The 11,728-nt window shown below is 38.6% G+C and overlaps 1 long non-coding RNA gene across 1 annotated transcript; it reads left to right on the top strand.

Annotated features, from left to right (window-relative positions):
• Positions 1 to 573: 573 nt before the first annotated feature.
• Positions 574 to 7,372, top strand: LOC108584629. Its single transcript, XR_001899929.3, has 2 exons — positions 574 to 2,507; positions 7,252 to 7,372. It is a non-coding gene; the product is annotated as an uncharacterized LOC108584629 (long non-coding RNA).
• The last annotated feature ends 4,356 nt before the right edge of the window (positions 7,373 to 11,728 follow it).

The raw sequence follows: 11,728 nt of genomic DNA, 5'->3' as shown, positions 1-11,728 counted from the left end.
TTTGAAAACAAATTTATCTCTCTGTTTCCTTCCCCTCAGCTGAACCTTACGTCATTTCCTTATAGGATTCTATCCCACATTTTGTGCCTTCTAGAGTCTCCTGCTGCTCTTACGGACTTCTTTTGAACCTTGATTGTCTCCTATTTGCAAATGACACACAGAGTAGAAACTGTTTCTTATTTTGTGCCTCACAAAATTATGAAAAGACTCTGTCTGCAGTTAGAATAAACAACTTTTTGTATTAGAGACAAATCTCCTCTCAATTTCTTCTTCTCCAAAACAGTTTTCATTAATTGCTAAAAAAATGTAGCATGGAGTTTGATATTTGAGGAATTTATAGGATAATAAAAGCTTAAAAAGAAATAGCTTTGGGGTATGTCTTGTTCAGATCCCCTGTTTTGTAAATTGAAACAAAACAAAACAAATAACAAATAACAAACCCTAAAGTCTGTATAGCAAAAGTGAAAAAAATTCAGAAAGCAGAGTTCAGCACTAATGCCCATAATTTTACAAGTAAAGTATACATCTTCAATTTTGAAATTCAATTTAAAATTGTGCTACAAATATGATAGATAAAAATAGTCACCCAGATGTACATGTGGTTGTGGTTTACATATAATTAACTATATTTTAGTTTATTTGGCTTGTTAACCAAAATGCAAGTGAACAATCATAGTCTCCACTGTGCAACGGGCCATTATTTCAGTAGACTCCATATGAGAGGGGCCTGCTCATATATTAATAAATCAACAGGTTCAGGTCAAGGAGGAATGGCGAAACCACTTTCTCGCTAGATTACACTTTCATTGAAAACCTGCTCATTAACTTATTTATAAATATGGTATCTCTATATTTCATATTCTGATATATTAATGTGATTTAATGTTAGGAAAAATGCTCTATATTTTATTCTTCTCAAAGTCCCTAGGAGAAGACTAGAAGATTGTTAATTGCTTATATTGTAATGCTGCTAGTTGCCACATTTATTTTTTCTTTTCTAGCAACAAATTTCACATCTATCAAATTCTTATCATGAACCAAGTTCTTTGCTTATATTCCCATAGGCATATCAGTGAATGAGGTGCTGGTTATTATTTCCATGTCACTGATGCTAAAACTGGGCCTAGACAGGTTACCCACCTTGTAAGCTGGGAAGCTAAAATTTGAATCCAAAGAGTGTAACTCTAAAGACTACTTACTGTTATGCTGGACTGATTCTCTAGGCAGAGCTCTGTTGTGGTCAGGGGAATAGCATCTCTTTCCATTCTAGTTTCAAGCCTAGGAACACACTGAATAAATCAAACGTTCTCAAGAGGACACTCTGTCCTTCAGGATGACCTGGGGGAAAGGAGAATGTAGTCAGGTAAATCGATGATTGTCCCTTTGGAGGGACAGAATAGAGATAGAGTTGGAGAGCTGGTTTTATTTGGCAATTCTACCCATGACCACAAATGGAGGCTCAAAGTTCAGTTATAGTGTCTCCTATTCAGATCAAGATGCGGACAAGAGGGTAACCCTTATAAATGGTAACCATGGGTGTCCATTAAAATAGCTTCCTATTTGCTGTCTTTTACTTCTCTGCCAAGTGAACGAATATGGTGAGTGCCTGACTTTTTCAGGCTAGTCAAATATTCTGTCCTGTTTTTCCCTTATAGCACCTAAAGGCCAATGTTTTGGCATTCAAACTGTTCCCTTAAAGATAGTCCAAGGGGAGTCCCAGAAGCCACACAAAAATTCTCTGTGACATACTAGGTTTGATTTTTGGTTTATATGCTTAGGGTAGAGAAATAGCCTTCACACATTATTCTTAAGAATGACATCTTCAGTCTTAGTTATGAGAACACATTTCATTGCAGCTTCAGATCCAGAAATCTCTGGCCACTCAGTTCTCCTGCAGTCATGGCACATGGCAAGCAGGTTGCAGAGAATTGGCGTGTCTCCCTAGGGAATATGTGCTTTATCTATTGGTAATATGAACTCAAAATAAAATAAAGAACAAAGTTTCAATGGCACCATTTCCCCTCCCCCCATGTTGTTAATAATAAATGAGGCCCAGAATAATAATAAATGAGGCTAAGAGAATTTGGTTCAAAACAGAGTTTCTGGAACCTCCTATAGTCACTAAGTGGACCAGGTTCTTTTTCAGTGCCAGTGTCTTCTTTTATACTCTCTTAATTAGGTTATTTCAGGGTAATGAGGATACCTGTGCCTTTCAGCGAAGTCATCCAATAATGCTGCTTCCACCAGGCCCAAGGAAACACAGGGGCAGGTAGGGTGGGATTTGAAGGCAGCCCCAGCAGGCCAGGGACCACCAGGGCCCAATGGCGGGAGCGTGAGGGCAGTAATGTTGTTCTCCTTTGTTCTTTCCTTTCAGGACCAAGTAGAGGCTGATGACAAATCAGGTGGGATACAACCCTAACGCTCAGAGAATATTTACTGCGATCCAAGTGCTTTTCCTTAGCCCTTTGAGAATTTGCTCATTTAGTCCTCCAAAGCTACCTGGTGAGGTAAGGACTATTACTATCTATCCCAACTTATAGACAGAGAAATTGAAGCACAGAGAGATTCAATGACTCTCCCCAGGTTATAGAACTGGGAAGTGCCAGAATTGAGGTTTGAACCCAGTTGGTCTAAGAGAGAGAGAGTATAGAGCTTCCTCCTGTGTTCCTCGGATCCTAAGGAACTATGCCGTATCCTACTCACTGGATTGTGCACCCCACCCCATGTCATTTTAAAGGGCAATGTGACTTGCACCAGGAAGCAAAAGACGGGGAGCATTGCTTTCCATCACTCCGTGGCATGATTTCTAGTGGCGCCCTTCTCTCCCCCAGACACTCCCATGATACAGGAGGTCCCTTCCCCCTGGCTGCTCCTGGGCCAGGCCACAGCTCAGGCTGAAACCAGGCTGTTTCTGAAAATAGAGGACGTGGGCAGAGAGGTGGCTGGATTCCTTCCGCGCCAAGCAGGCACAGTGCCGCCCCCTCCTTGAAGAACTCTGCCTATTTTCCTTTCTCCTTGACCCAGTGGGCGAAGGAAGTTGAGTCTTCAGGAAATTCTTCGTTGTTGTTGAAGACGGAGTCTTATTCTAGAGAGATGAGAGTGTGAGCATTTACTCTGGGGTATGTTTCTAACAAACTCTGAAAGGTCAGCCTGCCCTTCTTGAATAAAAAGCTTGGTTTTTACCATATGCATCGCCCTGCTGTCTCTCTCTCTCTTTGTGTGTGTGTGTGTGTGTGTGTGTGTGTGTGTGTGTGTGTGTGTGAAGAGTTGCCGAAATAAGAAGAAGAAAAAAAAATCAGGCACCTCACTGAGAATATCTTAATAATATTTGAAGTTGGGCCTGTTTGTTGTCTGAGTATAAAGCATACATGGTATAGAATGCTCAAAACCAAAACGACTGTCCTATTCTGAATTTGAGGTCATTTTTTCTCCTTCAGGGGGTCAGGTTTTACCTGTGAGGAGTGATTGAAGAAAGCACCGGGTGTAAGTTCCTCCAAGAGCATTCTCAGGGCAGCATCTTGTCACTGTCCTCAGGGGTAGCCTCCCTTTTGTGAGGTTCAATCCCTCAGCTGGAGGATGAACCACAGTGCTACTGCAGGCCTAGCTGATGTCACAGTTGTTGAAAAGGTACATTTTCTTACTCTGGGGGAAAGAGCAACGTGGCTCCTTCAGTTCTATGAACTCTAATGCTCCATATCGTCAGTCACCCGCCCTCCATCAGAGTAGAGCCAAATGCAAGCCTCAGATCTAGGCAAAGCCGAAGCCAATCATTCCTCAGCGCATCCCTCCACCACAGCACTTGCGACCTGGTGCACAGATTTATATTCATACACATATTTGTATAAATGTGTGTGTGCACATACACACATACATACATGTAATATATATCTGGAAGAATGAGGCCCCATGTTTATGCAAATAGTAGTAAGATGAGTGACACATATTTTCCTTAATAAATGGATTGTGAAAAGGAAAACTACTTCATAGGAATAATAAAAGAACTGAGAACGGTGTTTTCAATTTCCTGGGTGGAAAGTCATTTTCCCAGATTAAATTGTCTGCTACTACCTTACTGGCTGGTCTCTCTCAGGCTAGAATTCTTGGAGTGTCCTTGAATTCATGTCTGTGCTCTGAATGCTTTATTAATGTGTATGTGTGACACTTCATTTTATTGCTAGAATTTGGTAAATATTAACAGATTAATGCTTCCCTCCCTCTTTTCCTTTCTGTGGACCTCATCTCTCATAACTCCTCTCTGTTCTCTCCACCTTGGCCTCAGAGACAAGAACACTTATTGCTTTGTTTTACGGCCATCCTGAAAATAGACATTGGCTCCAGCATAGTGTAGTACACAGAATTTTAATGAGTACAGAGCAAGCAGTTCAGTCCTTCACTCCGATATGAGAGGGGTGACGTCAACCTATCCAGGAAATACTGAATTGATTTTAAAACTGCTCTAAGGTTGAATAAATCGGTGGTGCTGTGCATTAGCATGAGACTGCCTGCACTCACGCATATCTCCCTGTTTGTTTGTCTTAATGCTAGGATTATTAGAAACCACCTGAATAGGTGCCCTTCAAAATACAAATAGAGGGATCAGAGAATGTTGATTGGTTTTTAAGCCTCAATTTTGTAACTTGGTGTTATCCTAGATTTAAAATTGTAAGATGTATTTAGCTCCCTATTTGAGTATTTTCTTTCCAATTCTAGTATTTTGTTCATTTATGAAAACTGGGAATCGTGCTTTTCCATCATCTCTTTTGCTCCTCTCTCTTCCCATCTCCCTTTGACAAGCTTTCTGAAGCATGTTTTGGTGCTTCAGCAAAAAGGGCACGATGTAATGTTTTATTTGTCTCCCATTCTGCTATGTGAAGTGAAAAACCCTAGCACCCAGGGTGTGAAAAGCTGGCAGTGTGAGCTCTTTGCAACAAGAGACACTATTCAGGGAGACACAGTCTAATATCAAAGCCAGATAAACTCTCTTGACACCAAAAACCAAACCAACAATAAAAACTCCAGCCAAATGCCACCAAATGAACAACTCCTTCTCTCAACTCTCTAGAATATGGTTAAGTTTTTAGATTGATACTCTTATAACTATTTGCATTTCTTTTTGCAACCTTCTTTACACCTTGCTGGTTTCGCTAGTGATTTAATAGTCAATTAGTTAGCAAAGATTTCTAACATTCTTTGAAGAATAAACATACTACTTGTTGCAAGGCTGCATTATATAACATTAAGAAGGTCATTTAATTCTCCAAGCTTCTTACAAAAAAAAAAAAAAAACTTTTTAAAATTCACCAGCAATGACTTCAGAAATTTTATGAACCTTTTTAGTAATTAACCTTAGTAACTCCAACTTTTGATGGTTTGCTTTTTAGCTGATTCCATAGATAATTTTCTACTGGAGATAATTCTCCATCAATATTCTCTATCAATGACCATTACTATAAACATTTCTGAGACCATTCTCCTCCCATTCAAGCTAAACTCACAATTTAATCCTTTGTTAAGCTCTAGGATATATACAAAAAATACAGGCCCTATAATTTGTCCTCAAAGAGCTTATAGTACACATAAAACAATCATTCATAATATAAGACAGAATCTGATACATCAAGTGAGTAGTGTTGAATAATCAGTGTCCTGGGAGTGAAGAGAACCATCTCATTGTGGGCTGTCATAGCTCCCAAAAGGGGTCCAGTGTGCGGCGGGGATGGGGGAGTGGTTGAACTTCAGGTTGGTCTTCAAAGGATTTATCGTCTTTGTGGAGGCGGAGTTCATTCTAGGTTGAAGGAAAGCTGCCAAATACAGAGGTAGGTATGCCTGAACCATGCTTAAAAGCTAGTGCATAGACAGGCCTTACATTAATGTGAGGTTCATTCAAGGTTAGGGTAAGTTTAGAAAAAACACCAGGGTAAAGAACACCTCAAAATATCAGGCTGAGGAAAACTGTATTTTAAAAGCTAAATACAAGTTGTATTTAGCTTATAAAGAAATAGAATATTTTATAATACCCATAGGTACCATAAAATGTAATATTTTATAATACCAAAAGAAGAAATCATTAGATCCTTTATTTCACCACTTTGAAAATGGCAGAAGAGTAATCTTTGTTGGGTAAAAGGATCAACCGATCTACAGTGCAGAAATTATGTTACTAGGGAACAAAGGGAAACAGGACTCAAACTGTGTCTGGTGTGGGAGCAGCATCTGCCTACTCCTTCCTTTCTTCCAATAATTACAAAAGAAGGGGGGAAAAACTCAACTCAAATCTGTCAAAATGCTTTCCATGTAGTGCTGTTTGATACATACTGAATGGATATATGAATAAATAACCATTTGGTTGATGAACCCAATAAAATGAACAAGAGCCATCATGTAAAGCCTAGAAGGAAATTGCGTTCATATAACCCACTTTCTACTTCATTAAAGATTAATTCATTTTTATCTACATATGACATGAAGCTGGACAAAGAAATGGATCCTTTTACTCTACATTTGAAAGACAAATGAAGAGCACAGAGAGCAAACAAACTAAAAGAAAACAAAACAAGGCGAAGCAAAAGCCTGACACATTCCACATGTTAACAAGCTAAAACAATGTATTGCCGATTGGTTGTCCCTTGGGGAAAAAGTAGCTAGACAACATCTTAAAGAAGTACATTTCAATGTTTTCCAGGTGGCTTTTACTCTGTCAGAACCCATTCTGCTGAATGGGGGATACATATTTACAGGCTGCTAATACTCAGCTGATAAGAAACCATACCTGAATTATTTCTAAGTGTCCTGGGAGCCCACCGGTAGCTAAAAGCATCTCTGCTTAGATGTCACTCTCAATCAATTGCAGCTGTTACCTGAGTGTCACTCACTCACGATCAGGGAATACGACTTGAACCTGAATCAAGCTTCTATTTACTTGCACATGAAATTCAGCAAAACAACAAAGAGTTAAATAAAATATAGTCAGTGTTAGCAATGTAATGGTTGCCTTTTAAAGAGACAAGGTAATACAATAATGACTTTTGGACCAGTTACTAAGGTACCAAAATTGATTTCTAATCTTGACTAATTTTCTTTTGGCCATTCCTGTAAATGTGGGTCTCCCTTCAATGAGGATTTTATTGTTGTCATGATTACTAGATGATGGTTTATATATTGTTGCCATTTGTAAGCTCTTTCGGAAACTCAGGGGACACAGACTAAACTTATTTTTAAAAATATAAAATGTTACTCATTTTTATTATGCAGGTTCCTTTTGAAGAATGAAATCCTTGGGCTGCCATTAGGAACTGCATGCAGTTAAGCTGTGTAACCTCTCGATTTTTAGTTTCTCCGTCTATTTTATAAAATAAAACATTGAACTAAATTATCTCTAAGGCCTATTCTATTATTATTTATATTATTTTCTAATCCTATGATTACAATATGGTTTCCATCCAAATTGGCAGTGAGCTCTAAAAGTTCAAACCTGAGGTATGGTAGCACGGTCGCCTTGGTTCAGCAACATGTATACTCAGTGGGCTTAAACACGACAAAGCCTATTTACAGGAGTACAATATGACCCTGTTTTTTTTCAGCCATTTGTCCTATTTGGTTACAGAAGCGGTTTCCAGATCAGCACCAGCCACATCACCTGCAGATTTGTCAGAAATGAAAATTTCAGACCCTGTCCCAGACCTACTATGCCAGAAATTCTGGGAAGAGATCCAGCTTTCTGAGTTCTAACAAGCATTCCTGGTGATGCTGATGCCTGTTAAAGTTTAAGAACGCTGCCCTAGAGGTTAAAGTTGCAGGTTCAAACTCTGAAATAGCCACTGATGTAATTCTGTACCCTAACCTTAACTCACAATATTATAATAGCCTCTATTTTTCATCAAAGATTGGGGTACAGTGCTTGGCCGAATCAGCTCTACTGCACCTCACAGATCTTAAATGATTACTTTGTGTTTTAAAGTGTTTTTCAACAAGCCTTCAAGGGCATCTATTGCTTTGATTCCCAATTTCATACAAATGAAATATTTTCTTTCATCACTTCACTATGTCACCCTGTCATCTTTGGTTAGTGCTGCTTCCTCACTACATACTTCACTCATTTTTGTTCCTTCTCACCTCCATAGCTTCTCTATTGCCTAAAATATGGTCTGTATTTTCTTGCTAACAATCCAAATCCATAAGACTTGGAGATAATTATCATCGCCAAGAAAGCTGTCATTAATCCCATCCCATGGGTACTTCTTGAAAACCCGTAAGCTGCATCGCCTGGAGCAGCATTCCTCAAATGGAACACTACAACTCAATCACCTGAAAGAGGTTTTAAAAATATAGATTCCTGTGTTCCACTCCAAGCAACCTACTGAATCAGAACCTCTAGGGTACAGGATATGTGTCTTCAACCAGATTCTCAAGCGATACCTGGGCATCTAGTGAGGTGTTTGTAAATTACTGAGATGGAACAGGGGGTGGCAAACTTATTTTGTAAAGGGCCACAAGGTAAATATTTTGTAATGGCGAGCCACACAATCTCTCTGACAATGACTGAATGAAGCTTTAATCTCAGGTTTGCTGTTACAGTGCAAAAACAGCCATAGACAATATGTACACAAATGGGTGTGGCTGTGTTTCAACAAAACTTTATTTACAAAAATAGGAAACAGGATGGTAGTACATTGAACCCTAAACTAGAGTATTATTTAATTGGATAAAAATGAACTACAGTGTCTGAAAGGTTATTCTGCACTCAGTATGTGCTTTTGAAATGAACTAATAAATAAAGGAACCAAAGTAATGCAGCTGTTGGAGTATTATACATTTGAAACAGATAATTATCACACGGTAATGTTACTGTGGTCATACATTGCTTAACAATGGGGATACATTTTGAGAAATGGGTCGTTAGGCAATTTTGTCATTGTACCAATGTCATAGACTGTACTTAAACCTAGGTAGTATAGCTTACTAAACACTGAGGCTATATGGTATAGCCTATTGCTCCAAGGATACAAACCTGCACAGCATGGTAATATATTGAATATTGTAGGCAACTATAACACAATGAAAAACATTTTTCCTATCTAAACATAGAGAAGGTACAGTAAAAATATGGCATAAAAGACAAAAAAAGGTACACTTGTACCTACAGGGCACTTATCATGAATGAAGATTGTAAGAGTGGGAGTCGTTCTGGGTGAGTAAGTGGTGAGTGACTGTGAAGGCCTAGGACATTACCCTACACTTCTGCAGACTTTGTAAATACTGTACACTTAGGACACACTAAATTTATTAAAACATTTTCTTTCTTTAATTCTAAATTAATCTGAGCTTACTGTAAATTTTTAAACTTTATAAACTCTTTAATTTTATAAAAAGCCTTTTTACTCTTTTGTAGTAACACTTAGCTTAAAACCCAAGTACATTGTAAAACTATACAAGAATATTTTCCTTTTGTGTCCTTATTCTATTTTTCTATTTTAAAAATCTTTATTTTTACTTTTACAACTTCTTGTTGTTGTTGTTAAAAATGAAGACACAAACACACACATTAGCCTAGGTCTACACAGAGTGAGGATCATTAATATCACGGTCTTCCAACTCCACGTCTGTGTATCGCAGGGAGGTCAGAGGCAATAACATGCACAGAGCTGTCATCTCGTGTGATAACAATGCCTTCTGCTGGAATGCCTCCTGAAGGACCTGCCTGAGGCTATTTTACAGTTAACTTTTTTTTCTCTAGTAAGTAGAAAGAGTATACTCTAAAATAGCTATAAAATATATAGGGTTGTAAATATATAAACCAGTACTATAGTGGTTTATTATCATTATCCAGTATAATGTGCTGTATATAACTATGTGCTAGACATTTATAGAATTAGCAGCACAGTAGGTTTGTTTACACCAGCCTCCCCACAAACATGTGACTAATGAATTGGACTAGGACATTCTGATAGCTGCAGTGTCACTAGACAACAGGGATTCTTCAGCTTCATTATAATCTTATGGGACGTCTGTTGTATATGAGGTCCTTCATTGACCGAAATGTTTTAATGCAGTGTGTGACTGTCTGTAGATGATCTTGAATAAAATCGTGCTGACATATGGAAACTCTTGGGGGTCTGGGGAGAGGGGTAATGGGAAGCATGGAGTAAACAATGGAATTATAATTTGGCCTGCTCATTTTCTTGGTTTTGCATCTACAAATTATATTCTACCTAATTGACTTACCAACAAGGGTTTGTTGAGGAGTAATTTGTTTAATGTTTTAAAAATGTTACGTAGATGCCAAGTGTTATTACAGATATAGGTTTCTAATGAAGAACCAAAAATAAGCCACACTAAAACTATGTTTTTTGATTCCTGAGCAAAAGCTTTAGTTAAATGTCTCCTGGAAAGTGGCACTTTGCCCCCAACTCAAATGTCACTCTCTTCTCCTATTTTACTCAGGAAAACCTCAAATACATCGTGTGGGTGATACTGAAGGATGTCAGGATCAAAGCGTATTTAAAGTTGCTAAGAGGAAGCAGATGTTCTTAGCTGGGCAAAAGATTCTCAGAGTTTCCAATGAAATACAAACTTTTGAAGGCCCCATGGGATCATGCCTTAAAATGTCGTGCTTTTGTTTATGCCTCCCATACGCAAAACAGTGGTGAAATGTGTGGTTCTGTGAGAGACAGAGGAAAGTAAATGAGCTAGAAACAATAAGGAACTCTGTACTATAGAAAAAAAATGTAACGGATATTATCCTTAAAAAACACCCAAAAACCAAAACCCAAAAAACTAGGACAGATGAGAATAGTCATTTCCCTCAATTCTCTCTCTGTGTGTATATATATATATCTTTAAAGATCTATCTCTGAATTACCCTCGTTGGCTGGATTACCAATTAATTTTCTTCAAGACTTTCTGCTCTCATATATTTTCTTTTTTTTTTTTTTTTTTTGAGATGGAGTCTCGCTGTGTCTCCCAGGCTGGAGTGCAGTGGCGTGATCTCGGCTCACTGCAAGCTCCGCCTCCCTGGTTCACGCCATTCTCCCTCCTCAGCCTCCCAAGTAGCTGGGACTACAGGCGCCCACCACCACGCCCGGCTAGTTTTTTGTATTTTTAGTAGAGGCGGGGTTTCACCATGTTAGCCAGGATAGTCTCGATCTCCTGACCTCGTGATCCACCCGCCTCGGCCTCCCAAAGTGCTGGGATTACAGGCTTGAGCCACCGCGCCCGGCCTTGCTCTCATATATTTTCAAGTAGAAGTTTTTTCTTAATTCCCCCCAAAATTGTAAATTTTTCACTACAGCTGCTAACCAAGAAATAGTTGCAAAGGAAAGAATAGTTGGTGGCTTTTAAGCTTGTGCTGAAATCCGTATGAAACCAATGCTTTGAAGAATGATGCCAGTGCAGATAATTATATTTTCAGCCAGAAAAAAGGTAAAAAGACTTGCATTCCTCCCTGATCACAGTGGCATCAAGTAGTTGACCCTATAGAGAAATGCTAAGCAAATGTAATGTTTTGTATATCTTATTTTCTTAAACTTGAGGACAATGTAAGTCCAGGGAGATGAGATACCATATGAGATTCAAGACTGGCATAAACGTGAGAAGGCAAGCTAGGAAATTACTTGAACATTCTTGGTTCTTGAATTTTTGTAGAACGATGTATCCGTTGAGGTCAAAAGTTAGAGTGAAAAACTTGTTTTTTATGTTTACTCTTTCTAGATAAATGAATGATGAATTAACT

This window comes from Papio anubis, chromosome 2 (genome assembly GCF_008728515.1).
Source record: "Papio anubis isolate 15944 chromosome 2, Panubis1.0, whole genome shotgun sequence".
NCBI lineage: Eukaryota > Metazoa > Chordata > Mammalia > Primates > Cercopithecidae > Papio > Papio anubis.
Note: the sequence above shows the minus strand (reverse complement) of the source record. Positions and strands in the feature narration are given on the sequence as shown.